General features: G+C 53.3%; 7 long non-coding RNA genes across 7 annotated transcripts; all 7 read left to right on the top strand.

The window, feature by feature from the left end:
- Nucleotides 1-561: 561 nt before the first annotated feature.
- On the top strand, nucleotides 562-14,633 carry LOC142058304 (uncharacterized). The gene is made up of 4 exons (XR_012660896.1): nucleotides 562-723; nucleotides 14,142-14,199; nucleotides 14,422-14,494; nucleotides 14,586-14,633. It is a non-coding gene; the product is annotated as an uncharacterized LOC142058304 (long non-coding RNA).
- Nucleotides 14,634-14,834: 201 nt separating this feature from the next.
- On the top strand, nucleotides 14,835-16,691 carry LOC142058303 (uncharacterized). The gene is made up of 4 exons (XR_012660895.1): nucleotides 14,835-14,940; nucleotides 15,026-15,066; nucleotides 15,168-15,446; nucleotides 16,489-16,691. It is a non-coding gene; the product is annotated as an uncharacterized LOC142058303 (long non-coding RNA).
- Nucleotides 16,692-16,963: 272 nt separating this feature from the next.
- LOC142058302 (uncharacterized) lies at nucleotides 16,964-18,837 on the top strand. Its single transcript, XR_012660894.1, has 4 exons — nucleotides 16,964-17,086; nucleotides 17,172-17,212; nucleotides 17,314-17,592; nucleotides 18,635-18,837. It is a non-coding gene; the product is annotated as an uncharacterized LOC142058302 (long non-coding RNA).
- Nucleotides 18,838-19,109: 272 nt separating this feature from the next.
- On the top strand, nucleotides 19,110-20,983 carry LOC142058301 (uncharacterized). Its single transcript, XR_012660893.1, has 4 exons — nucleotides 19,110-19,232; nucleotides 19,318-19,358; nucleotides 19,460-19,738; nucleotides 20,781-20,983. It is a non-coding gene; the product is annotated as an uncharacterized LOC142058301 (long non-coding RNA).
- A 272-nt stretch (nucleotides 20,984-21,255) lies between these two features.
- LOC142058300 (uncharacterized) lies at nucleotides 21,256-23,129 on the top strand. Its single transcript, XR_012660892.1, has 4 exons — nucleotides 21,256-21,378; nucleotides 21,464-21,504; nucleotides 21,606-21,884; nucleotides 22,927-23,129. It is a non-coding gene; the product is annotated as an uncharacterized LOC142058300 (long non-coding RNA).
- Nucleotides 23,130-23,401: 272 nt separating this feature from the next.
- Nucleotides 23,402-25,275, top strand: LOC142058299 (uncharacterized). The gene is made up of 4 exons (XR_012660891.1): nucleotides 23,402-23,524; nucleotides 23,610-23,650; nucleotides 23,752-24,030; nucleotides 25,073-25,275. It is a non-coding gene; the product is annotated as an uncharacterized LOC142058299 (long non-coding RNA).
- A 335-nt stretch (nucleotides 25,276-25,610) lies between these two features.
- Nucleotides 25,611-26,870, top strand: LOC142058298 (uncharacterized). The gene is made up of 3 exons (XR_012660890.1): nucleotides 25,611-25,670; nucleotides 25,756-25,796; nucleotides 25,898-26,870. It is a non-coding gene; the product is annotated as an uncharacterized LOC142058298 (long non-coding RNA).
- The last annotated feature ends 25 nt before the right edge of the window (nucleotides 26,871-26,895 follow it).

Below are 26,895 nucleotides of genomic sequence, written 5' to 3'. Positions count from 1 at the left end.
TGCACCCCATCGCCTTCTATGTGTCCTTTCTATACCTCTCCTTTTCTGGCTCCACACCTGCTATTATTTCTTTCTTCCCTATTACTTGTAAAAATTGCATTTCTAGGTCTGCCTCTACCCAGCGACCTATCTCCATTTCAGTGACTCCCTCTGCTCTGCCCTGGCTTGCTCTTCCTACGTCCTTTCTCTGTGGCCATCTGTCTGTCTCCCTCTCTTGATATTTACCTTCTACCCACATGGCCAGAACCCCGTTGATTTTTACATTTGCGCTGTCTGTCTACATTCAGTTCCGCGTCCACGTTTGTTTCTTCCTGCCTGTCCTCAACTAAATCAGTTTTTCAATTTTGTTTGTCTTCACTGATTTAGTTTGTGGACCCTATTTCTCACTTTTTCCTGTCTGACCCTTACCCCATTGCTTTTAAAATTCTCTTTCTAGGTTTAGTTTTACGAAGCTGCCAATCCCTAATTTTAAGGGTTATTTGTTGGTCATGCACCCCATTGCTTTTAAAATATTTTATCAAGGTGACCGTTTACTTTTTTTACAGAGTTAATAAGGTTGGAAAAGACCTGTGGTATCATTGAGTCCAATCATCAACCCAACACTACGGTGCCTCCTAAAGCACGTCCTAAAGTGCCATGTATACGCATCTTTTGAACGCCTCCAGGGAGGGCAACTGCCCCACCTCTCTGGGCAGCCTGTTCCAATACCTGACGACTCTTTGGGTAAAAAAATTTTTCCTAATACCCTATCTGATCATTCCCTGATGGAACTCGACACCATTTCCTCTTGTCCAATCGCTAGCTCGTTGGGAAAAGGAACCTACACCCAGTTCACTACAACCTCCTCTGAGCCTCCTCTTCTGCAGACTTAAACAACCCCAGTTCCCTCAGCCGCTCTTCATAAGACTTGTTTTCCAGACCCTTCCCCAAGCTTTGTTGCCCTTCTCTGGACATACTCCAACTACTCAATGTCCTTTTTGTACCGAAGGGCCCGAAAGGGAACACGATACTCAAGGTGCGGCCTCACCAGTGCCAAGTCGGGGGTACGATCACTTCCCTACTCCTGCTGGCCATGCTATTTCTGATACAAGGCAGGACCCCATCGGCCTCCTTGCCAACCCAGGCAGACCACCGCCTCACGTTCAGCCGGCTGTCAACCGGCACCCCTGGGTCCTTCTCTGCCACACAGTTTTCCAGCCGCTCTTCCCCAAGCCTGTAGCATTGCATGGGGTCGTTGTGACCCGAGCACAGGACCCGGCACTCAGCCTTGTTAATTCTCATAGAGTTGATGTCAGGCCATGGGTCCAGCCTGTCCAGATCCCTCTGCAGAGCCTTCCTACCCTCAAGCAGATGAACACTCCCGCCCAACTTGGTATCATCTGCAAACTTACTGAAGGCACACTGTCCCCTCATTCAGATCCTTGATAAAGACATGGAACAAGACTAGTCCTAAAGTTGACCCCTGGGGAACAGCGCTCATGACCAGCCACAAATTTGGTTTAACCTCTGTCACCACTACTCTTTGGGCTCAGCCATACAGCTAGTTTTGTACTCAGCAAAGAGTACACCTGTCCAAGCTAGGAACCACCAGCTTCTCCAGGAGAATGCTGTGGGAGACAGTGTCAAAGGCTTTACTGAAGTACAGGTAGATAACATCCACGGCCCTTCCCTCATCCACTAGGTGGGTCACCTGGTCATAGAAGGAGACTGGGTTGGTCAGGCAGAACCTGCGGTGTCTGGGCCTGATCCCCTGGTCATCCTGTACATGCCTGGTGAGCACACTGAAGGTGAACCATTACTACCCTGGTGATAAACAGCCAGTCTACTAGAGACTGAGGCCAAGAAGGCTTCAAGTACCTCAGTCTATTCCTCAGTGGCAGCATTCCCCACCCCGGCCCCCAGTAGAGGCTGGAGATTCTCTTTGGTTCTCTTTCTGTTAGCATATATGTAAAAGCATGTTTTGTCATCTCTAACAACAGTGGCCAGTTGAGTTCTAGCTGGGCTTTTGCCTTCCTGGTTTGCTCTCTGATTGGCATAACAAGCTCTGTGTTCTGTTTCTGACTTGCCTACCCATTCTTCAAAAGCAGTAAACTCTCCTTTCCCCGCCCCCCGAGCCACCGCAAAAGCTCTCTGTTCAGCCAGGCCTGTCATCTTCCTGCCCGTTTGTCTTACTGCGCACAGGGACAACCTGGTTCTGCACCTTCCAGATTTCCTTCTTCAACGTCCAGCCTTCCAGGACCCCTTAGCCCTTCAGGACTTCATCCCAAGGAACCCTTTCAACCAGTGTCCCGAAGAGTCCAAAGCCTGCCCTCCGCAAGTCCACGGTATAGATTTTGCCAGCCCCCCCTTCCTTATTTTGCCAGGCATCAGGAATTCCATCAGGGTGCAGTCGCTAGGCGCAAAATGGCTTCCAACCCCCACATCTCCCACCAGTCCTTCTGTTTCTAAAGAGCAGGTCAGTCGAGGCACCTCCCCAGTAGGCTCATTTACCAGCTGCATCAGGAAGTTACCTTCCACGTGCTCCATGAACCTCCTAGACAGTTTCCTCTGCTGCGTTTTCTTTCCAGCAGACATCTGGTAAGTTCAAGTGCCCCATGAGAATAAGGGGTAGCAACTGGGAGAGTTCTGCCAGCTGCCTGTAGAATTCTTCAGCTACTTCTTCATTGCAGTCAGGTGGTCTACAGCAGACCCCCAGCTGGATATCTGCCTCCTTGGCCTTTCCCCTCATCCTTACCCATAAGCCGTCAACCTCATCCTCCCAATCATTGAGCTCTCTACAACCAAAACACTACCTAACGTACAGAGCCACCCCACCACATCTCCTTCCTTGCCTAACCCTTTGTAAGAGATTAGAGCCATCCATCGCAGCACTCGAATTGTACGAGGCATCCCACTGCATCTGGTGAGAAACCGTACTAGGAGCAGCTAAAGTCACTTGGTTTATTAAGCCTAGAGACAGGGAGACCTCATATCCCTCTGCAGCTTCCTCACAAGGGGTGGAGGAGGCACAGGTGCCGATCATTTTTCTCCAGTGACCAACAATAGGACCTGAGGGAACAGCAGGAGGGTGGTCCAGGGGAGGTTTAGGGTGGGTATTAGGAAAAGGTTTTTCACTCAGAGGGCCACGGAACAGGCTCCCCAGGGAAGCAGGCACAGCGCCAAGCCTGACAATGATCAAGTAGCACTAGGGCAACACCATCAGAGGCATGGGGTGAATTTGGGGTTGTCCTGTGCAGGGAAAGGAGTTGGACTCTAATCCTCGTGGGTCCCTTCAGACCCAGAATGTTCTATGAATCTGCGATGTCTGCGACGGCAAGAAAATCAAAGCTATCCTGCTGCAAAACAGCTTCTATCTCCTGCCTTACGGCATCTATGCTGCGTGCATCGGGGTAGACCTGCTCAAGGTGGGATATTGATTTCACCCTCGAGCTCGGCACGCTGCCCCTAGGCTCTTCTTTAGCGAGCCTGGCTATATCCCTTCCCCTCCAAGTCTCCCTTAAAGCCACCTCCCCGAGCCCTGCAAATTCCCAAGGAAGAATGCTTTTCCCCCTTTGAGATAGATGAACTCCTTATTCAATCCCTTTTAATTTTTTTCCAGTGGTACCCTAACCACCCTTGCGTTTATCGTGTTCTTTTCGTGTACTATTATCACCTTTACTGTGGTCATTTGTTCATTTTCAGCTCTTTCCTTAGCACCATCGCTTTTAAAATTTTATGTCTCTGTTTTATTTCTATTACTATTTTTTAGTTGTTATTGTCTCTTAATCCCCTGGCTTTTAAACTTTCCTACTTTTGTCTCGTTCGCCGGTGTTACTTCTCAATTATTTTTCATAGCGCTCTCGCTTTTTATATTTCCTTTTCACGTCTGTTTTGGGTCACTGTCCTTATTGCATAAGATTGTCTTTATTTCCTAATACGCACTGCTGGCTAGGCTTTTGTGGGAAACTATAGGCTTGAATCCACATGCGGGTCCCCTGATAAGTTGTTTGAGATAGAAAGCGGGCTGGAGGATTATAGGTACGCGATGGAATTAGCTTGACTACAGACCCAGTGTCAGACCCGCTGATGGAAAATTACAGAGATCAGACCCGATGATGGGAAATTACAGAGAATCTGCAAGTCACCAGGAGGAGGAAGAAAGGCGAGAGATATCTCGGCCTTGAGAGCAAAGAAGAAAGGCAGGGATGTCTCTCGGCCTTGAGAGCATCCGACAAACAACAAGGAGTTTAGGCACGAAGTACAGAAATAGACTGTTCGTTAAGGAGGTGTCGCAATCCGTATGAAGTAATTGTTGAAGCTTGTTTACAAGAGCATATAAAAGCGCTGTGACTTAAAAATAAAACTGAAGCTTGCTCTATCACTCACGTTGAGTTGGCTGCTTGCTTTCCTCGCTCGCCGCAACTGGCGCCCGAACAGGGACCTGAAAAGGACTATTTCTGATACGGCAGCGAGAGACGGAGACGCACTGGCAGACGGCGGCCAGGGGGCAAAAGAGGAGTCGATTTATGCATCATTTCTGATACGTTCCGACCCTCCGGCCTGGATCCAACCTCGGAATTCAAGAGGGGATCCGCTTTCCGCAGTTGAAGCTAACCCGGGAGCGAGAGCCGTACAAACGACGCTGATTTATCCTCACATCGGGCGATGGAGGTCGAGGTAGCTTTTGAATTATTAAAGTGCTTTTTAGAAAAGCGGGGAGTAAGTCAGTTAAAAGACTTGTCAAGGCTAGTTACAGTGGGCAAAGTGAAAGAGTTCTTTAAAGAACCGGAGTCGATTTTTGAAGTAGAGGAGTGGGGAGCTTATGGTGATTGTTTGTGGGACTTGGTGATAGATGACGATAAGACAGCGAAAAAGCTAATGAAACCTTGGCGGGAAGTGATTAACTGTATGAAAAAATATAAAACTGAAAAAAGATTAGCAACAGCCGCCTCTGATCGGCTAGACAATTGTGACCCCAATGCTGGAAAGATTGGAATTGGCTTAGGCAATCCTTCGCCTCCCTTCTCGGGGATCCCAGTTACCGTACCTCGAAAGCCCCTTATTCCTCCTCCTCCCCCTCCTCCTCCTCCTCCTCCTGGTGGATCTGTAGAAACTAGCGGAGAAGGAATAAGCTTGGGAAAGGGAGGGGAAGATATTGAAAATTTATGTGATGTAGTTTCTCCGGTGGAGGAAAATAAGCCGAGCACCCCGTCTAGTCACCGTTCTGTGCCTAGTGTGCGCAGCCGAGTTGACTGGCGGAAAATCGGGTTAGAGGCATTACAAAAGGGGGACCTAGAGACCGCCGACTTGTTGGCTCAGGCTTTCCCTGTCATCTATCAACCGGACCCTGCTAACAATCAAAATTTATTCGCACACCATACTCCTCTTGATTGGAAAATCTTGAACCAGCTGAGAAGTACGGTCAGCGAATCGGGTGTACACAGTGAGCCGACCAGACAGATGCTAAATTACATTTGGGGAAGCGGGCTGCTTTGTCCCGAGGATATTAAAAACATTATGAAGTTCATACTGACACAGTCGCAGCAGCTTTTATGGCAGGCTCACTGGCACGCCCTATGCGATAGATCGGCAGACACCCAGCGCCAGCAAAACGATCCGCTAGCAGGAGTAATAGTAGAACAACTTATGGGAATAGGACCCTTCTCGTCCCTAGACATGCAAATGCAGACAGGCCCTGATGTATTAAGAGAATCAATGAGGCTAGCAAGGGACGCCTTACAGCGCGTCAAAACAGCACCAATCACCCCTTCTTACATGTCGATTAAGCAAGGGAGGGAAGAGCTTTTTGCCACATTTGTGGATCGAGTTACAGAAGCGTTAGATCGTACCGACTTACCTGAGTTTATGAAGGGCCCATTGCTGCGTCAATGTGTTATGGAAAACTCCAACCAAGCTACTAAAAGTATTTTAATTACACTTCCCCTAGACGCAGGCATTGAGGTGATGCTTGAACGCATGAGTCGAGTACCTACCGGTCCTCAAGCTATGTTAGTTGAGGCACTGAGGGAAGTTGGGCAGGGAATGGTACAGGTTCAACAACAAGTTTGTGCCGCTCTCGCCCCATTGGGTCCAGCTAAAAACCCTAACAGAGGGCCAGCTACTTTTAGATGCTTCCGCTGCGGAAAAGCAGAACACATGAAGAGACAGTGCAGCGAAGCTAACTTATGGTGCAAACACTGCCAAGCTCAAAGCCACAATACCACTGCCTGCCGGCGTTCGGGAAACGGGAAGCTGAGCGCCCGGGGTCGCAGCGCGCAGACACCAATCGCGGCTCCAGTGACTTCTCAGCACTCCGTCACCACACCACCAGTCGTGCCGAGCAGCTCCGGCCAGCTTCCAATTTGCAACCCGCTACCAGCGGAAGCCTCGGCTTGGACTTGGCAACAGCAGTAGATGTCACTTTGATAGACACTCGTCCACAGAAGATCAGCATGGCTCACAGAAGAGCCAGTATGGGTCGGGCAGTGGCCGCTCAAACGGGAAAGTCTACAGCAAGCCCACATATTAATAAAAGAACAATTAGATCAAGGACATCTCCGACCGTCGACAAGCCCCTGGAACACCCCTATTTTTGTTATCAAGAAAAAGTCAGGGAAATACAGGCTGTTACATGATTTACGGGCAGTAAATCAGCAAATGCAAGCGATGGGGGCTTTACAGCCTGGCCTTCCAAATCCAGCCATGTTACCAGCTGGTTGGCATTTGCTAATTATTGATTTAAAGGACTGCTTCTTTACTATAAAGCTGCATCCTCAGGATACCCAGCGATTTGCATTTACGTTACCAGCAATCAACAGAGAGGGTCCTGACTTACGTTTCGAATGGACAGTATTGCCACAAGGCATGAAGAATAGCCCTACTCTGTGTCAACTTTTCGTAGATGCTGCATTAAAAAATGTGCGGCAGCAATGGCCGGACACTATAATTTACCATTACATGGATGACATCTTGTTCGCGCAACAACAACCCTTCTCGGCACAGCAAGAATTATATTTACAGCAACAGCTCCAGCTACACGACCTAGTAATAGCAGCAGAGAAAGCTCAACGTTCGCCAGTATGGAAATGCCTCGGATGGCGCATCAGTGACTCTCAAGTCAGTCCACAGAAACTTATGTTACACACAGCAATTAAAACCCTCAATGATGCTCAACGACTGTTAGGAGACTTACAATGGCTACGGCCAGTAGCCGGAATCACTAATGATGACTTGGAGGTTCTTCGCCCTATGTTAAAGGGCACTGACCCTGCCGCGCCGGTCCGACCGACTGCCGAACAAACCTCGATGATACAACGCCTCGGCTCCGAGATCGTTCAGAGAGCAGTAGACCGGCTAGACCCCGATCTCCCCATCGATCTCACCATACTCCATGGTTCTACTCACATTTTGGGTGCACTTACTCAGCGCAAAAAGAAAAAGGGGGAGAAGATAAGGGTGTTGGAATGGATATTTACAAGCCTACAGCCGAAGACAAGCCTGCCCTACCTGCAGCCATCACGGACCAGGCATAGGGCTAGGAGTTAATCCCAGAGGCCTTCAGGACAGGGAAATATGGCAAATGGACGTTACGCATGTGTCAGAATTTGGGAAACTAAAATATGGTCATGTTACTATCGATACTTATAGCAAGTTTTTATGACCAACAGCACAGTCAGGGGAAAAGGCCGTCCATGTTATACGTCATTTAACAGTCTGTTTTGCTGTAATGGGAACTCCAACACAGATTAAGACAGACAATGGGTCAGCATACTGTAGTCAGAAGGTTAGGAAATTTTTACAGGCATGGGGGGTACGCCATCTCACGGGCATTCCACATTCACCCACAGGGCAAGCAATAATTGAGAGGGCGCACCAGACTCTAAAACAATATCTAAACAAATTTTGAGACGTAAAAGATGTACAAGAACGGCTCGCAAAAGTTTTGTTTGTATTAAATCACTTGTGCATATTTGCAGAACACGATAACCCTCCTGCGTGGGTGCATGGGAATGACGGTAGGAAGGAGTCAAGACAGGCAGTAATGGTAAAGTATCGAGACCCTTCCACTGGTCTATGGCAAGGGCCCGTAGAAGTCAAATACTTTGGTCGAGGTTACATGTGTGTGCTTACCCCCACAGGTCCAAGGTGGATACCCAGTAGATGGGTAAAGGCTATGCCTAATGAACAGAAGAACGAAATCTGCGAAGTGACAGGAGACAGTGAAGACGTATGACTGCACCGGTAGAGGTAGCCAGGATACGGATAGAATGTCCCCAATGTAATAAGTGCCGACCCTGGATACTAAGAGAGTGTCATAGCTGTCAACAGCGCGGGTGGGTAAGAACCCATCGAGCTAGGGGGTGGTGTGACAGTTGCTACTATCACCCATTACAGACACATAAGGTTTTAATTATCGCAGGCCACGAAATAGAGGGTTCTAGACGATATGAATTGCACACCCTTGACTGGATTAGACAAATCAATAGTACTCCCGTTAGTCATCGTAAGTTTCGTGATAAGAATCACCGAGGGCATGTACATACCGCCCCAGCCAAAACAGAATGTATGGGTTACCCTGGCAAATCTAACAGGCCAAGATTCCATCTGCCTATCATTGTCATCGCCAGGAAATCCCCTCTCCACCTGTTTGGTTGGAGTACCGGTTGATAATTGGACGCTAGTGATACCACAAAATACACCACACTTAGGGAGCCTTTGTGATACTCCCCAGAATTGTGTGAATAATTGGGACGGTTGGGCAGTCCATCGCCCTCAAACTAATCTCGAGCCACAAGAGCTTGAGCTATTGGGTTCTTTGTCAATGGATGCTTGCTTATACTTTAATTATACGGAACGAAACCAGTCTCTTTCTTGGCCTGTGAATGCCACCCTAAGTGTATATAAAAATGCCACTGCTTGGTGTAACTACACCTCTGCAAATATCTCACGCTCTAGCAATATGCCTATTGCGCTACCTGCAGGTTTGTTTTTAATTTGTGGAGACCGGGCTTGGCCTGGCATCCCGTCACATATAAAGGGAGGGCCTTGCTCTATAGGTCGCCTAACACTTCTTACTCCTAACACTTCAATGATTTATCAACATTATAGAAAGATGAGAAGCAAAAGGAGCACTCATAAGGTTGAGAACAGCTGTGACTCTACAGCTGAGTTTTGGAATCCGGCAAAGATCATAGCTGCTTCCTTCTTGGCTCCTGGAGTTGGTGTTGCTCAAAGCCTCACGACATTAAACAAGCTAGGGTGTTGGCTAGCTAAGCAAACAAATGCCACATCAAAGGCGTTATCTGACTTATTACTAGATGTAGGCTCTGTAAGACACGCTACGCTGCAAAACCGCGCAGCCATAGATTTTTTGCTTTTAGCCCAAGGACATGGGTGTGCTGAATTTGAAGGGATGTGTTGCATGAATCTATCAGATCATTCAGAATCAATACATGCAAGTATTGAGAGCTTAAGAAGGAGGGTCTCAGAACTTAGGGAGGATGATCCATGGCATTGGTTTAACAGCTTGTTTAATGGATGGGGCATTGGCAATTGGATTAAGAGTATTTTGCAGATGGGACTAATGATATTTATACTGTTTATCATTGTATTAATGTGTGTTCCTTGTATATCGCAATGTATGCGACGAATGATGGAAAGAAGTATGAGTGCCGTGTTCCTTTCTCAAGGAATAAAAGAAAAAGGGGGAAATGTGGGAAACTATAGGCTTGAATCCACATGCGGGTCCCCTGATAAGTTGTTTGAGATAGAAAGCGGGCTGGAGGATTATAGGTACGCGATGGAATTAGCTTGACTACAGACCCAGTGTCAGACCCGCTGATGGAAAATTACAGAGATCAGACCCGATGATGGGAAATTACAGAGAATCTGCAAGTCACCAGGAGGAGGAAGAAAGGCGAGAGATATCTCGGCCTTGAGAGCAAAGAAGAAAGGCAGGGATGTCTCTCGGCCTTGAGAGCATCCGACAAACAACAAGGAGTTTAGGCACGAAGTACAGAAATAGACTGTTCGTTAAGGAGGTGTCGCAATCCGTATGAAGTAATTGTTGAAGCTTGTTTACAAGAGCATATAAAAGCGCTGTGACTTAAAAATAAAACTGAAGCTTGCTCTATCACTCACGTTGAGTTGGCTGCTTGCTTTCCTCGCTCGCCGCAGGCTTTCTTTCTACAGCAACCTCAGTTCTCTTTGCTGTCTTTGCAAAATTATTTCTCGTCTCTCTTTAGCGCCCTCGCTTTTTCCATTTCCTTTCTACCTCCCTTCTAGGTTACAGTCTCTGTTTTAATTTTTTCTTTTATTTCCCTATAAGCTCTTCCTTTTTAAATGTTATTTATAAGTTAACTCTCATTCCTTTGGAAGTTTAAAAAGTTATTTCTTCTATTTCACTAATGACCTTGCTTTTTCCACTTACTTTCTCCATTTCCATTTTACTTGACCGTTGCTATTTTTAATTTTTTCCCTCATTTCTTGAATCGTATTTGCCTCTAAAATTTTGTACAATTTTATCTGGTGTCTTTGTTTTAGTTATTTCTTGTCCTTAGTAGCAGTACCTTTGCTTTTATAATATTTTTCTATTTTCCATCCCTATTATTAATAGTTTGCTCTAGGTTTCCCTAATCCCTGTCACTTTAGATTTCTTCCTTTAGCCCGTTTCCTGTGCTTATTTTGCTCTGTTTTCTTTCAAGTATATGTCTTCCCTTAACACCATCACTTCACCAGTTTTCTTCATCCATCTGTTTGCTGTCCCTATGTTTTAAATTTTATCTTTATTCCCATAATCCCCCTTGCTTTTTAAACCTTTTCTATGCCAATTTTTCTCCCTTTGCTGTCTTTTTAAAATTATTTCTTCTCTTCCCTTAGCGTCACAGCTTTTAAAATTTGCTGTCTCTTTTAGATGGCTGTCCCCTATCTATTTTTGCCCTTCCTTTTCCTAATCTCTTGCTTCCTAAATGTTCTGTCTACTTTTATTCCCTTTGCTGTTTCTCAGAATTATTTCTTGTCTTTCATTAGTACTGCTGCATTTTACCTTTCTTTCTGCTCCCGTTTCAGTTTCCTGTCCGTCTTTTCATTTTTCTCTTTGTTTTTCTAACATCCTGCACTTGATTTTTTTTTTCCCCTACATCTCCAAGTCACTTGGCCTTTGGTGTTTTATGTTTTTCCCTATTTCTTTACTATCAGGTTTCAACTCCTCTGCCTAATGTTATCCATTGGCTGTATTAACACTTGAATAATTTCTTGTCTTTTGTTAGTGTCGCAGCTTTTAAAATGTCATCTTTTACCTCATAGGCCTTTTACCTCACCGTCTTAGACGTTCCCCAGCAGCACATTGTTGTCGCAATCGCACCTCTCCAAGACATCTGTTCCCAAAAAAGAGCAATCTTTTTCTTTTCTATGCCATCTAGGATGCCTCCCGAGACCCTCCCTGTGCTCCACAGCATTTTGGTAGCATTTACTCTCCTTTTCAATCTCTTATCCCCCGAGCCTTTCGTGACCCCTCTGCTCCCAGTCACCGTGTGTCCAGAGGGCCCCTTTTCATCCCACAACCCTGTTTTAGCTCAGTAGCAGACTTTGGTCTTCCCTTGTTATCTCTGAACCCAGTCGTCGGGTTTGCTTGTGCCTCGGAGCACTCTTAGCATACCGTCTGCTGACTACGGTACCTCCAGCCGGTCCCTGGCTCCTGAGGAGATCTGTAATCTGGTCACACCCCTCCAGACTGTATCCTCCTTTCCCAGAGCATTCTTTTGTCTCTGCGCCTCACCCAGGACCCCTCAGGGCGCCGCAACACCTACCGGCCCCTTTGAGGTCACATTCTGCGCGCTTTTAGCTTTGCCGTGGCACTCACACCCCTCTCTCACCATCTGAAGATTTCCTGAGTCTGTATATGCTGCGCACAGCAGTCATTCTGTCCTTTCTTCCTTCTGTTTGTGCCTCTATTTGTTCCCTGGCTTTCTCATGTTGCGTTTACTGAACTCAGATGCCCTCTGGATGTAATTGTCACATCCCCAAATACTTTTCTGTCTCTCTGCCTTCCTCAGGACATCTTCTATCCTAGTCACGGTCCTTTCCTAGACTCTCCTCAGGCTCCAGCTCCAAGGCTGCTTTGGTGTCTTGGGCTCCCTCGGGACTCCTCTGCTCCGTTTGCTGAGTTCCCACGTGACATCCCCTCATAGAGATAGCCCAGGGCCCTGTTCTAGCTCAGAAGGGCACTTTTCACTCCTCTTTACCCTCCAGCTCTATTCCTGAGTCGGTATCTGTTACCCCGATCACTTTTTTCTTTCCTCAATTCTTTGACGCCCCCCGTTCCAGCTCCCCCGAGAATATCTGTTAGTTTGGTGAGTTCCCTTTTGAGCTTCCTGCATTCTCACCACTGCTTTAGTTTCTCTGGTCCATTAGAAACTATTCCTATCCCTGTGACAACGCCTCTTGTTCTGCCAGAACCTTTCCTAAAGCCATCTTTGTACTCCGCAGTAATTAATTTGTTTTCTGTCTTATAGTATGTTTCTCTTTGGTATCTGGTACCCCAAAAATGTCTACGGGTGGCTCTGATCTTCTCTTGAGATTCTTGGAGAATCAATAACCTGGATCTATTTTTAGCAACACACGTCTCAATGAGTTTTTATGGCACTTCCCCATTTATTCTTTATTTAGCTGCTTATATGCTCATTAGGACACTTCATATAACTTTTGATACCATTCCTGTATTTCCCTTTTTAAATTTTTGTCCTTTGAGACTGCTATCAGTCTCCTAAGGAAATCAGAGTGTCAAAATTACTCTGAATTATCAGTGATATATAGAAAATAATTTCATTTGAACCAGAGATTTAATTCACTTTGCCATTCAGTCATATCTAGACTATAGCTCTGCTAGTATGTAGATAGTATGTGTGGTTTTGCTAGAAATGAACCATAATTGTATAACTCTTCTGTTTTACAGAAAAGTAAAACATACAACTAATGGTCATAATAGTGCTATTATAATCCAGGAGCTGCTCTTCTATATAAATTAGTAAGCCATGGTTTTTCCCTGTATACATCCCAGGAAAATGAAGTTTAATTTCTTACCTGGCCACATTGCTGATGCAATACATGTAGGTGAAGAAAAACAAATAGTAGTACAATTAGAGTAAGAACCACTCTTTTTGTTTTCTTCCATGCTGTTAACATAAAGCACTTGAGAAAACTCCCTGCTGTTCCTTCAGCTGCCTTTATACCCTGTAGTGGTTCACCCCTCCCCTTTCCCAGGTGATTGTGGGAAGGTTGGTGGGCAGGGCCCGGGGTATATGAGCCCCAGCTTCTGGTGAGGGAGCTCACTTCCCTCCTGGGTTTCTGCAGTGTGGGTGGTTTGGTGTTCCTGTACTTAATTGTAAGTTTTGAGCTGTTTAAATATTTTTGGATAGGTATGTTTTGATATTTAAAGACATGCAGATGCTTGTGAGAGGTAAGGCTTTTAGAACTCAATAAGGGTTGGTGGCATTTAAATTTGAAAGATCATTTGTGTCTAAACTTATATGTTTTTCCTTATCTAATACTGCATTGGAGGTTCAGGTGTGGTAAGATGGCTTGATAGTATGTTGTTCTGTTATTTTTTTCTTTTTAGTTTTGAGTATGTTTCTTTTTATTATTGGAATTCTCAACTTTATTGAATCTTAAAATTATTTTCATAAACTCTCTTGCGTAATCTAGAAGGTGTTGACATTAACTGTTAAGGGTATTGATAAGATGTGGTAGGGGTTAGGGTGAGTGTTCTGTATGCATTTATGTATGGGAATTTATATATGCAGTTTCTTTAAGAAAAGAAGAGCAATACAAGTGTATAGTTAATATCAATAGACTTCTGTAAACCCTGTGTAGGCTTGTGCAGAGCCAATAGCCAAAAGCAATGGGAAAGGTCAGTAACTTTAGTAGTATTTTGTAGATGTTAAGAAGATGACTGTAGCTGGCAGCTAGAGTGCTAGCTGAGAGTACATGCTAACGGTCTTCAGGTTTGTACGTGTATAGGGTGTAATGCTTGAGTTAACGTATGTCCTTTAATGGCAGGTGGTAGTTGGGCTCTACATGGTATTCCTACATGGGAGCAAGACCTATGGATCGTTTAAGCTATTTCTGTGCATCCAGGTGACTTCTACCATGTCCTTTTTTTTGAGAGGCAGAGGAGGAGTTGTTCAGGGTGACATAGGAAAGCCGAGGAAATCCTGTAAGAAGGTAGGACGGTGTGTGGTATATAGAAGGAAGATGTGACTGATGGCTGAATGACTCTGCAGTGTGTTTTGGGGGGGTTAGAAGGCAGTAAGGAATGAGCCAAGTGTGAGCTGGACACAGGAGGGGAGTTGAGCTACGTGATTGGTGTGCTGAAGTAGCAGTTCTTTCTGAGGTGTTGTGTTGATAGCGAAGGTAAAACTGACCTCTGTTAGTTGTGTATTACAGATAATGGGTGAGCCTCAAAGTGGCAGCTGGAACTGACAGAGGCTGGGCAGGCAAGCTGTCAAAGAAAAGATGTGTGAGAATGGGATTCGGTGTGGGTAGGTTGCTGTTCTGGGTAATATCGTAGCCTGTATCTTCCTTCTTAAGTTTTTGCACGTTCCATGTAGGCTTTGCGGGAGAGACACAGTGTGGTGATGAGACTTTAGAGAAGGCTATGGTGAGCGGTGACGGGTGGGCTGAAGCGTAGCGATTCATCCTGAGGGGTCGCGTTGCAGGTGGTTGTGAGCAACATGCGTTTGGCTCTTGCAGGTGGCGGGCGAGCCTCCAGATGGCAACCGGATCTGCTGGAGGCCAGGCAGGTGAGCTGTCGAGGGAAAGGTGCGTGTCTGAGATGGGGGGGTTTGTGCGGGTATCCTGAGGCTCCCGCAGCACCCGAGCGGGTCCTTTTTTGCCTGGGTTCTTGCAGGTGCCGCACGCAGGCTTCGGAGGGGAGACGCCGCGTGCCGACGAGAGGTCCGAGAGGTGAGGGGCTTGAAGGCCAGGCCGTTGCTTGAGAGCAAGGTGTCGTACGGCCACTCAATTGAAGCGTTTGTCTTTGGCGTTGCAGGTTGTGCGCCGGCTGCCTTTGGGCCTGGATGCGCGTTTGAGGTGAGCTGGGTCGCAGAGGGGAGGGGCGTGGGGCCGGTGTGGTTCGTTCTTCCTTTTTTGGCGGAGCGACGGTAACTTTGTGTATCCTGTGGTATCTCTAGGGGCCGCAGGGGATGGCGTTCGTCCTCGTCCGGAATGGGCACGGAGCAGCCGGGTGAGCGGCGCAGCCGGGTGCGCGTGAGGTGGGGGGCGTTGCGGGCGTAGGTCCTTGTTGAGTGATGGGATGCTGGCTGGCAGCGCTGCTGTGTGTGTATTTTTGTTGTTTTTGTTTAGGTGATGAAAAGGCACCTGGCCCTTGGAGGACCGATGCAGTGGGCTGACTGTGCGCTTGTTCGTCTGAAGGATGGGTGGACTGAGACTCTGGGCCCCTTGAAAGCTAAGTTGAGGCAACGGTGCTGGGGAAGGGGTTGGGGGAGGGAGGGGTTTTAAGGATGGTGCAGCGGAGCGGGCTGTCTGGGAAGCGGTCCCCTTTGAGAGCAGGGAAAAGGAGCGGGTTCCTCTTCAATGTGACGGGAACGCGTGCCGGGCAGGGCGGTTCCAGGCCGTGTGCGTTATTGTGCAGTGTGTGTGTTTTGTGTTGGGTGTCTCCGACCTTCCTCGGGTCTCGGTTGGTGTCTTTGTTCTTTAGGAGCCAGGCAGGTGCCTCGGCAGCGTTAGTAGGGCCCGGCGAGGCCCTAGTCGTGGGCTCGGCGCCCATCGGGCGCCTCTCTTTTGGCGTCGCAAGCTTCCGGCGTGGATCGTTTTGGCGTCTCGGACGGTCGTCTTGGGCGGCGTCGTTCCCGGCTGCGTGAGCAGCGCCGCTCTGTCGCTGTGAGTTTTTTGGGACTGGCATTTCTTCCTTGCATCCTTAGGCGGTTAGGTCTTGAAGCCGGGCTGGTTGCGCGTCCGTCGTCTCGGTTGCGAGAGGAAGCTCTTGTCACGGGCCGCGAAGCTGTCGGCGTTCTGTAGCGTTGCCGTAGGGCCTGCTGACGTCGCCGTCGGGGTCCCGCAGGCGGTCTTGCCGGACGGGGGGGGTTCCGTCTGGGTGTCGTCGTTCTCTCCGAGAGCTGCCTCTCATCCTTCGGGGCGCGTTGCCTGTAGCGTTCTGTGTAGCGTTGTTCTGCGTTTGTCTTGGAGCCGCCCTGCCCGGGGATGTAGAGTCAGGGCGAGGTGGGTGGTGCTGGCATCTAGGGATGCGCCCAGGCTTTGGGGGGGGCGGGGGGAAGGTGGGGGGGAAGGAGTTTTGCAGCCGTCTTGGATCGAGTGGCTGTCGTCGGTGGGTGAGGGAAGTAATTCCTGTTGGGTTTTGTGGGCCCCCAGGGAACAACCGTAGGTGTCTGGGGGAGGGAGCTAGAGTCTTAGCTGAGCAGGTAGCGTGTCAAGGGTGTTCTGGCTTGTCTGTGTGCTGGGCTTAATGTTTGATGTATTGTGCTCATGTTTAAGAGCCGCCCTAGTTGGGCTCTCGAGGGGTGTTCCTACATGCGATCGAGACCTGTGTCGTGGTTCAGCTGTCGCTGTGCATGCAGGTGACTTGTTTGGCATCGGTTTGGCAGGTGCCGAGGGAGGAGTCGTGCAGGGTGATGGAGGACGGCGCTGTCAGCAGGTGAGTTGGTGTGCGGTGTATCTAGGGGGAAGATGTGGCTGTTGGCTCTATGAGCCCATTGTGGTAATTTTTCTTTGCGGACGCATGCGAGGAGCCGAGCGGGATCCGGGCACCGGAGGGGAATCGCACGGGGTGAGCGGTGACGGGTGGGCTGAAGCGTAGCGATTCGTCCTGAGGGGTCGCGTTGCAGGTGGTTGCGAGCGACATGCGTTTGGCTCTTGCAGGGGGCGGGCGAGCGTCCAGATGGCAACCGGATCTGCTGGAGGCCAGGCAGGTGAGCTGTCGAGGGAAAGGTGCGTGTCTGAGATGGGGGGGGTTTGTGCGGGTATCCTGAGGCTCCCGCAGCACCCGAGCGGGTCCTTTTTTGCCTGGGTTCTTGCAGGTGCCGCACGCAGGCTTCGGAGGGGAGACGCCGCGTGCCGACGAGAGGTCCGAGAGGTGAGGGGCTTGAAGGCCAGGCCGTTGCTTGAGAGCAAGGTGTCGTACGGCCACTCAATTGAAGCGTTTGTCTTTGGCGTTGCAGGTTGTGCGCCGGCTGCCTTTGGGCCTGGATGCGCGTTTGAGGTGAGCTGGGTCGCAGAGGGGAGGGGCGTGGGGCCGGTGTGGTTCGTTCTTCCTTTTTTGGCGGAGCGACGGTAACTTTGTGTATCCTGTGGTATCTCTAGGGGCCGCAGGGGATGGCGTTCGTCCTCGTCCGGAATGGGCACGGAGCAGCCGGGTGAGCGGCGCAGCCGGGTGCGCGTGAGGTGGGGGGCGTTGCGGGCGTAGGTCCTTGTTGAGTGATGGGATGCTGGCTGGCAGCGCTGCTGTGTGTGTATTTTTGTTGTTTTTGTTTAGGTGATGAAAAGGCACCTGGCCCTTGGAGGACCGATGCAGTGGGCTGACTGTGCGCTTGTTCGTCTGAAGGATGGGTGGACTGAGACTCTGGGCCCCTTGAAAGCTAAGTTGAGGCAACGGCGCTGGGGAAGGGGTTGGGGGAGGGAGGGGTTTTAAGGATGGTGCAGCGGAGCGGGCTGTCTGGGAAGCGGTCCCCTTTGAGAGCAGGGAAAAGGAGCGGGTTCCTCTTCAATGTGACGGGAACGCGTGCCGGGCAGGGCGGTTCCAGGCCGTGTGCGTTATTGTGCAGTGTGTGTGTTTTGTGTTGGGTGTCTCCGACCTTCCTCGGGTCTCGGTTGGTGTCTTTGTTCTTTAGGAGCCAGGCAGGTGCCTCGGCAGCGTTAGTAGGGCCCGGCGAGGCCCTAGTCGTGGGCTCGGCGCCCATCGGGCGCCTCTCTTTTGGCGTCGCAAGCTTCCGGCGTGGATCGTTTTGGCGTCTCGGACGGTCGTCTTGGGCGGCGTCGTTCCCGGCTGCGTGAGCAGCGCCGCTCTGTCGCTGTGAGTTTTTTGGGACTGGCATTTCTTCCTTGCATCCTTAGGCGGTTAGGTCTTGAAGCCGGGCTGGTTGCGCGTCCGTCGTCTCGGTTGCGAGAGGAAGCTCTTGTCACGGGCCGCGAAGCTGTCGGCGTTCTGTAGCGTTGCCGTAGGGCCTGCTGACGTCGCCGTCGGGGTCCCGCAGGCGGTCTTGCCGGACGGGGGGGGTTCCGTCTGGGTGTCGTCGTTCTCTCCGAGAGCTGCCTCTCATCCTTCGGGGCGCGTTGCCTGTAGCGTTCTGTGTAGCGTTGTTCTGCGTTTGTCTTGGAGCCGCCCTGCCCGGGGATGTAGAGTCAGGGCGAGGTGGGTGGTGCTGGCATCTAGGGATGCGCCCAGGCTTTGGGGGGGGCGGGGGGAAGGTGGGGGGGAAGGAGTTTTGCAGCCGTCTTGGATCGAGTGGCTGTCGTCGGTGGGTGAGGGAAGTAATTCCTGTTGGGTTTTGTGGGCCCCCAGGGAACAACCGTAGGTGTCTGGGGGAGGGAGCTAGAGTCTTAGCTGAGCAGGTAGCGTGTCAAGGGTGTTCTGGCTTGTCTGTGTGCTGGGCTTAATGTTTGATGTATTGTGCTCATGTTTAAGAGCCGCCCTAGTTGGGCTCTCGAGGGGTGTTCCTACATGCGATCGAGACCTGTGTCGTGGTTCAGCTGTCGCTGTGCATGCAGGTGACTTGTTTGGCATCGGTTTGGCAGGTGCCGAGGGAGGAGTCGTGCAGGGTGATGGAGGACGGCGCTGTCAGCAGGTGAGTTGGTGTGCGGTGTATCTAGGGGGAAGATGTGGCTGTTGGCTCTATGAGCCCATTGTGGTAATTTTTCTTTGCGGACGCATGCGAGGAGCCGAGCGGGATCCGGGCACCGGAGGGGAATCGCACGGGGTGAGCGGTGACGGGTGGGCTGAAGCGTAGCGATTCGTCCTGAGGGGTCGCGTTGCAGGTGGTTGCGAGCGACATGCGTTTGGCTCTTGCAGGGGGCGGGCGAGCGTCCAGATGGCAACCGGATCTGCTGGAGGCCAGGCAGGTGAGCTGTCGAGGGAAAGGTGCGTGTCTGAGATGGGGGGGGTTTGTGCGGGTATCCTGAGGCTCCCGCAGCACCCGAGCGGGTCCTTTTTTGCCTGGGTTCTTGCAGGTGCCGCACGCAGGCTTCGGAGGGGAGACGCCGCGTGCCGACGAGAGGTCCGAGAGGTGAGGGGCTTGAAGGCCAGGCCGTTGCTTGAGAGCAAGGTGTCGTACGGCCACTCAATTGAAGCGTTTGTCTTTGGCGTTGCAGGTTGTGCGCCGGCTGCCTTTGGGCCTGGATGCGCGTTTGAGGTGAGCTGGGTCGCAGAGGGGAGGGGCGTGGGGCCGGTGTGGTTCGTTCTTCCTTTTTTGGCGGAGCGACGGTAACTTTGTGTATCCTGTGGTATCTCTAGGGGCCGCAGGGGATGGCGTTCGTCCTCGTCCGGAATGGGCACGGAGCAGCCGGGTGAGCGGCGCAGCCGGGTGCGCGTGAGGTGGGGGGCGTTGCGGGCGTAGGTCCTTGTTGAGTGATGGGATGCTGGCTGGCAGCGCTGCTGTGTGTGTATTTTTGTTGTTTTTGTTTAGGTGATGAAAAGGCACCTGGCCCTTGGAGGACCGATGCAGTGGGCTGACTGTGCGCTTGTTCGTCTGAAGGATGGGTGGACTGAGACTCTGGGCCCCTTGAAAGCTAAGTTGAGGCAACGGCGCTGGGGAAGGGGTTGGGGGAGGGAGGGGTTTTAAGGATGGTGCAGCGGAGCGGGCTGTCTGGGAAGCGGTCCCCTTTGAGAGCAGGGAAAAGGAGCGGGTTCCTCTTCAATGTGACGGGAACGCGTGCCGGGCAGGGCGGTTCCAGGCCGTGTGCGTTATTGTGCAGTGTGTGTGTTTTGTGTTGGGTGTCTCCGACCTTCCTCGGGTCTCGGTTGGTGTCTTTGTTCTTTAGGAGCCAGGCAGGTGCCTCGGCAGCGTTAGTAGGGCCCGGCGAGGCCCTAGTCGTGGGCTCGGCGCCCATCGGGCGCCTCTCTTTTGGCGTCGCAAGCTTCCGGCGTGGATCGTTTTGGCGTCTCGGACGGTCGTCTTGGGCGGCGTCGTTCCCGGCTGCGTGAGCAGCGCCGCTCTGTCGCTGTGAGTTTTTTGGGACTGGCATTTCTTCCTTGCATCCTTAGGCGGTTAGGTCTTGAAGCCGGGCTGGTTGCGCGTCCGTCGTCTCGGTTGCGAGAGGAAGCTCTTGTCACGGGCCGCGAAGCTGTCGGCGTTCTGTAGCGTTGCCGTAGGGCCTGCTGACGTCGCCGTCGGGGTCCCGCAGGCGGTCTTGCCGGACGGGGGGGGTTCCGTCTGGGTGTCGTCGTTCTCTCCGAGAGCTGCCTCTCATCCTTCGGGGCGCGTTGCCTGTAGCGTTCTGTGTAGCGTTGTTCTGCGTTTGTCTTGGAGCCGCCCTGCCCGGGGATGTAGAGTCAGGGCGAGGTGGGTGGTGCTGGCATCTAGGGATGCGCCCAGGCTTTGGGGGGGGCGGGGGGAAGGTGGGGGGGAAGGAGTTTTGCAGCCGTCTTGGATCGAGTGGCTGTCGTCGGTGGGTGAGGGAAGTAATTCCTGTTGGGTTTTGTGGGCCCCCAGGGAACAACCGTAGGTGTCTGGGGGAGGGAGCTAGAGTCTTAGCTGAGCAGGTAGCGTGTCAAGGGTGTTCTGGCTTGTCTGTGTGCTGGGCTTAATGTTTGATGTATTGTGCTCATGTTTAAGAGCCGCCCTAGTTGGGCTCTCGAGGGGTGTTCCTACATGCGATCGAGACCTGTGTCGTGGTTCAGCTGTCGCTGTGCATGCAGGTGACTTGTTTGGCATCGGTTTGGCAGGTGCCGAGGGAGGAGTCGTGCAGGGTGATGGAGGACGGCGCTGTCAGCAGGTGAGTTGGTGTGCGGTGTATCTAGGGGGAAGATGTGGCTGTTGGCTCTATGAGCCCATTGTGGTAATTTTTCTTTGCGGACGCATGCGAGGAGCCGAGCGGGATCCGGGCACCGGAGGGGAATCGCACGGGGTGAGCGGTGACGGGTGGGCTGAAGCGTAGCGATTCGTCCTGAGGGGTCGCGTTGCAGGTGGTTGCGAGCGACATGCGTTTGGCTCTTGCAGGGGGCGGGCGAGCGTCCAGATGGCAACCGGATCTGCTGGAGGCCAGGCAGGTGAGCTGTCGAGGGAAAGGTGCGTGTCTGAGATGGGGGGGGTTTGTGCGGGTATCCTGAGGCTCCCGCAGCACCCGAGCGGGTCCTTTTTTGCCTGGGTTCTTGCAGGTGCCGCACGCAGGCTTCGGAGGGGAGACGCCGCGTGCCGACGAGAGGTCCGAGAGGTGAGGGGCTTGAAGGCCAGGCCGTTGCTTGAGAGCAAGGTGTCGTACGGCCACTCAATTGAAGCGTTTGTCTTTGGCGTTGCAGGTTGTGCGCCGGCTGCCTTTGGGCCTGGATGCGCGTTTGAGGTGAGCTGGGTCGCAGAGGGGAGGGGCGTGGGGCCGGTGTGGTTCGTTCTTCCTTTTTTGGCGGAGCGACGGTAACTTTGTGTATCCTGTGGTATCTCTAGGGGCCGCAGGGGATGGCGTTCGTCCTCGTCCGGAATGGGCACGGAGCAGCCGGGTGAGCGGCGCAGCCGGGTGCGCGTGAGGTGGGGGGCGTTGCGGGCGTAGGTCCTTGTTGAGTGATGGGATGCTGGCTGGCAGCGCTGCTGTGTGTGTATTTTTGTTGTTTTTGTTTAGGTGATGAAAAGGCACCTGGCCCTTGGAGGACCGATGCAGTGGGCTGACTGTGCGCTTGTTCGTCTGAAGGATGGGTGGACTGAGACTCTGGGCCCCTTGAAAGCTAAGTTGAGGCAACGGCGCTGGGGAAGGGGTTGGGGGAGGGAGGGGTTTTAAGGATGGTGCAGCGGAGCGGGCTGTCTGGGAAGCGGTCCCCTTTGAGAGCAGGGAAAAGGAGCGGGTTCCTCTTCAATGTGACGGGAACGCGTGCCGGGCAGGGCGGTTCCAGGCCGTGTGCGTTATTGTGCAGTGTGTGTGTTTTGTGTTGGGTGTCTCCGACCTTCCTCGGGTCTCGGTTGGTGTCTTTGTTCTTTAGGAGCCAGGCAGGTGCCTCGGCAGCGTTAGTAGGGCCCGGCGAGGCCCTAGTCGTGGGCTCGGCGCCCATCGGGCGCCTCTCTTTTGGCGTCGCAAGCTTCCGGCGTGGATCGTTTTGGCGTCTCGGACGGTCGTCTTGGGCGGCGTCGTTCCCGGCTGCGTGAGCAGCGCCGCTCTGTCGCTGTGAGTTTTTTGGGACTGGCATTTCTTCCTTGCATCCTTAGGCGGTTAGGTCTTGAAGCCGGGCTGGTTGCGCGTCCGTCGTCTCGGTTGCGAGAGGAAGCTCTTGTCACGGGCCGCGAAGCTGTCGGCGTTCTGTAGCGTTGCCGTAGGGCCTGCTGACGTCGCCGTCGGGGTCCCGCAGGCGGTCTTGCCGGACGGGGGGGGTTCCGTCTGGGTGTCGTCGTTCTCTCCGAGAGCTGCCTCTCATCCTTCGGGGCGCGTTGCCTGTAGCGTTCTGTGTAGCGTTGTTCTGCGTTTGTCTTGGAGCCGCCCTGCCCGGGGATGTAGAGTCAGGGCGAGGTGGGTGGTGCTGGCATCTAGGGATGCGCCCAGGCTTTGGGGGGGGCGGGGGGAAGGTGGGGGGGAAGGAGTTTTGCAGCCGTCTTGGATCGAGTGGCTGTCGTCGGTGGGTGAGGGAAGTAATTCCTGTTGGGTTTTGTGGGCCCCCAGGGAACAACCGTAGGTGTCTGGGGGAGGGAGCTAGAGTCTTAGCTGAGCAGGTAGCGTGTCAAGGGTGTTCTGGCTTGTCTGTGTGCTGGGCTTAATGTTTGATGTATTGTGCTCATGTTTAAGAGCCGCCCTAGTTGGGCTCTCGAGGGGTGTTCCTACATGCGATCGAGACCTGTGTCGTGGTTCAGCTGTCGCTGTGCATGCAGGTGACTTGTTTGGCATCGGTTTGGCAGGTGCCGAGGGAGGAGTCGTGCAGGGTGATGGAGGACGGCGCTGTCAGCAGGTGAGTTGGTGTGCGGTGTATCTAGGGGGAAGATGTGGCTGTTGGCTCTATGAGCCCATTGTGGTAATTTTTCTTTGCGGACGCATGCGAGGAGCCGAGCGGGATCCGGGCACCGGAGGGGAATCGCACGGGGTGAGCGGTGACGGGTGGGCTGAAGCGTAGCGATTCGTCCTGAGGGGTCGCGTTGCAGGTGGTTGCGAGCGACATGCGTTTGGCTCTTGCAGGGGGCGGGCGAGCGTCCAGATGGCAACCGGATCTGCTGGAGGCCAGGCAGGTGAGCTGTCGAGGGAAAGGTGCGTGTCTGAGATGGGGGGGGTTTGTGCGGGTATCCTGAGGCTCCCGCAGCACCCGAGCGGGTCCTTTTTTGCCTGGGTTCTTGCAGGTGCCGCACGCAGGCTTCGGAGGGGAGACGCCGCGTGCCGACGAGAGGTCCGAGAGGTGAGGGGCTTGAAGGCCAGGCCGTTGCTTGAGAGCAAGGTGTCGTACGGCCACTCAATTGAAGCGTTTGTCTTTGGCGTTGCAGGTTGTGCGCCGGCTGCCTTTGGGCCTGGATGCGCGTTTGAGGTGAGCTGGGTCGCAGAGGGGAGGGGCGTGGGGCCGGTGTGGTTCGTTCTTCCTTTTTTGGCGGAGCGACGGTAACTTTGTGTATCCTGTGGTATCTCTAGGGGCCGCAGGGGATGGCGTTCGTCCTCGTCCGGAATGGGCACGGAGCAGCCGGGTGAGCGGCGCAGCCGGGTGCGCGTGAGGTGGGGGGCGTTGCGGGCGTAGGTCCTTGTTGAGTGATGGGATGCTGGCTGGCAGCGCTGCTGTGTGTGTATTTTTGTTGTTTTTGTTTAGGTGATGAAAAGGCACCTGGCCCTTGGAGGACCGATGCAGTGGGCTGACTGTGCGCTTGTTCGTCTGAAGGATGGGTGGACTGAGACTCTGGGCCCCTTGAAAGCTAAGTTGAGGCAACGGCGCTGGGGAAGGGGTTGGGGGAGGGAGGGGTTTTAAGGATGGTGCAGCGGAGCGGGCTGTCTGGGAAGCGGTCCCCTTTGAGAGCAGGGAAAAGGAGCGGGTTCCTCTTCAATGTGACGGGAACGCGTGCCGGGCAGGGCGGTTCCAGGCCGTGTGCGTTATTGTGCAGTGTGTGTGTTTTGTGTTGGGTGTCTCCGACCTTCCTCGGGTCTCGGTTGGTGTCTTTGTTCTTTAGGAGCCAGGCAGGTGCCTCGGCAGCGTTAGTAGGGCCCGGCGAGGCCCTAGTCGTGGGCTCGGCGCCCATCGGGCGCCTCTCTTTTGGCGTCGCAAGCTTCCGGCGTGGATCGTTTTGGCGTCTCGGACGGTCGTCTTGGGCGGCGTCGTTCCCGGCTGCGTGAGCAGCGCCGCTCTGTCGCTGTGAGTTTTTTGGGACTGGCATTTCTTCCTTGCATCCTTAGGCGGTTAGGTCTTGAAGCCGGGCTGGTTGCGCGTCCGTCGTCTCGGTTGCGAGAGGAAGCTCTTGTCACGGGCCGCGAAGCTGTCGGCGTTCTGTAGCGTTGCCGTAGGGCCTGCTGACGTCGCCGTCGGGGTCCCGCAGGCGGTCTTGCCGGACGGGGGGGGTTCCGTCTGGGTGTCGTCGTTCTCTCCGAGAGCTGCCTCTCATCCTTCGGGGCGCGTTGCCTGTAGCGTTCTGTGTAGCGTTGTTCTGCGTTTGTCTTGGAGCCGCCCTGCCCGGGGATGTAGAGTCAGGGCGAGGTGGGTGGTGCTGGCATCTAGGGATGCGCCCAGGCTTTGGGGGGGGCGGGGGGAAGGTGGGGGGGAAGGAGTTTTGCAGCCGTCTTGGATCGAGTGGCTGTCGTCGGTGGGTGAGGGAAGTAATTCCTGTTGGGTTTTGTGGGCCCCCAGGGAACAACCGTAGGTGTCTGGGGGAGGGAGCTAGAGTCTTAGCTGAGCAGGTAGCGTGTCAAGGGTGTTCTGGCTTGTCTGTGTGCTGGGCTTAATGTTTGATGTATTGTGCTCATGTTTAAGAGCCGCCCTAGTTGGGCTCTCGAGGGGTGTTCCTACATGCGATCGAGACCTGTGTCGTGGTTCAGCTGTCGCTGTGCATGCAGGTGACTTGTTTGGCATCGGTTTGGCAGGTGCCGAGGGAGGAGTCGTGCAGGGTGATGGAGGACGGCGCTGTCAGCAGGTGAGTTGGTGTGCGGTGTATCTAGGGGGAAGATGTGGCTGTTGGCTCTATGAGCCCATTGTGGTAATTTTTCTTTGCGGACGCATGCGAGGAGCCGAGCGGGATCCGGGCACCGGAGGGGAATCGCACGGGGTGAGCGGTGACGGGTGGGCTGAAGCGTAGCGATTCGTCCTGAGGGGTCGCGTTGCAGGTGGTTGCGAGCGACATGCGTTTGGCTCTTGCAGGGGGCGGGCGAGCGTCCAGATGGCAACCGGATCTGCTGGAGGCCAGGCAGGTGAGCTGTCGAGGGAAAGGTGCGTGTCTGAGATGGGGGGGGTTTGTGCGGGTATCCTGAGGCTCCCGCAGCACCCGAGCGGGTCCTTTTTTGCCTGGGTTCTTGCAGGTGCCGCACGCAGGCTTCGGAGGGGAGACGCCGCGTGCCGACGAGAGGTCCGAGAGGTGAGGGGCTTGAAGGCCAGGCCGTTGCTTGAGAGCAAGGTGTCGTACGGCCACTCAATTGAAGCGTTTGTCTTTGGCGTTGCAGGTTGTGCGCCGGCTGCCTTTGGGCCTGGATGCGCGTTTGAGGTGAGCTGGGTCGCAGAGGGGAGGGGCGTGGGGCCGGTGTGGTTCGTTCTTCCTTTTTTGGCGGAGCGACGGTAACTTTGTGTATCCTGTGGTATCTCTAGGGGCCGCAGGGGATGGCGTTCGTCCTCGTCCGGAATGGGCACGGAGCAGCCGGGTGAGCGGCGCAGCCGGGTGCGCGTGAGGTGGGGGGCGTTGCGGGCGTAGGTCCTTGTTGAGTGATGGGATGCTGGCTGGCAGCGCTGCTGTGTGTGTATTTTTGTTGTTTTTGTTTAGGTGATGAAAAGGCACCTGGCCCTTGGAGGACCGATGCAGTGGGCTGACTGTGCGCTTGTTCGTCTGAAGGATGGGTGGACTGAGACTCTGGGCCCCTTGAAAGCTAAGTTGAGGCAACGGCGCTGGGGAAGGGGTTGGGGGAGGGAGGGGTTTTAAGGATGGTGCAGCGGAGCGGGCTGTCTGGGAAGCGGTCCCCTTTGAGAGCAGGGAAAAGGAGCGGGTTCCTCTTCAATGTGACGGGAACGCGTGCCGGGCAGGGCGGTTCCAGGCCGTGTGCGTTATTGTGCAGTGTGTGTGTTTTGTGTTGGGTGTCTCCGACCTTCCTCGGGTCTCGGTTGGTGTCTTTGTTCTTTAGGAGCCAGGCAGGTGCCTCGGCAGCGTTAGTAGGGCCCGGCGAGGCCCTAGTCGTGGGCTCGGCGCCCATCGGGCGCCTCTCTTTTGGCGTCGCAAGCTTCCGGCGTGGATCGTTTTGGCGTCTCGGACGGTCGTCTTGGGCGGCGTCGTTCCCGGCTGCGTGAGCAGCGCCGCTCTGTCGCTGTGAGTTTTTTGGGACTGGCATTTCTTCCTTGCATCCTTAGGCGGTTAGGTCTTGAAGCCGGGCTGGTTGCGCGTCCGTCGTCTCGGTTGCGAGAGGAAGCTCTTGTCACGGGCCGCGAAGCTGTCGGCGTTCTGTAGCGTTGCCGTAGGGCCTGCTGACGTCGCCGTCGGGGTCCCGCAGGCGGTCTTGCCGGACGGGGGGGGTTCCGTCTGGGTGTCGTCGTTCTCTCCGAGAGCTGCCTCTCATCCTTCGGGGCGCGTTGCCTGTAGCGTTCTGTGTAGCGTTGTT

The sequence above is a fragment of the Phalacrocorax aristotelis genome, chromosome 6 (assembly GCF_949628215.1).
Source record: "Phalacrocorax aristotelis chromosome 6, bGulAri2.1, whole genome shotgun sequence".
In the NCBI taxonomy this organism is placed as follows: domain Eukaryota; kingdom Metazoa; phylum Chordata; class Aves; order Suliformes; family Phalacrocoracidae; genus Phalacrocorax; species Phalacrocorax aristotelis.
The sequence above is the reverse complement of the archived record's forward strand: the minus strand, read 5'-3'. Positions and strand labels throughout refer to the sequence as shown.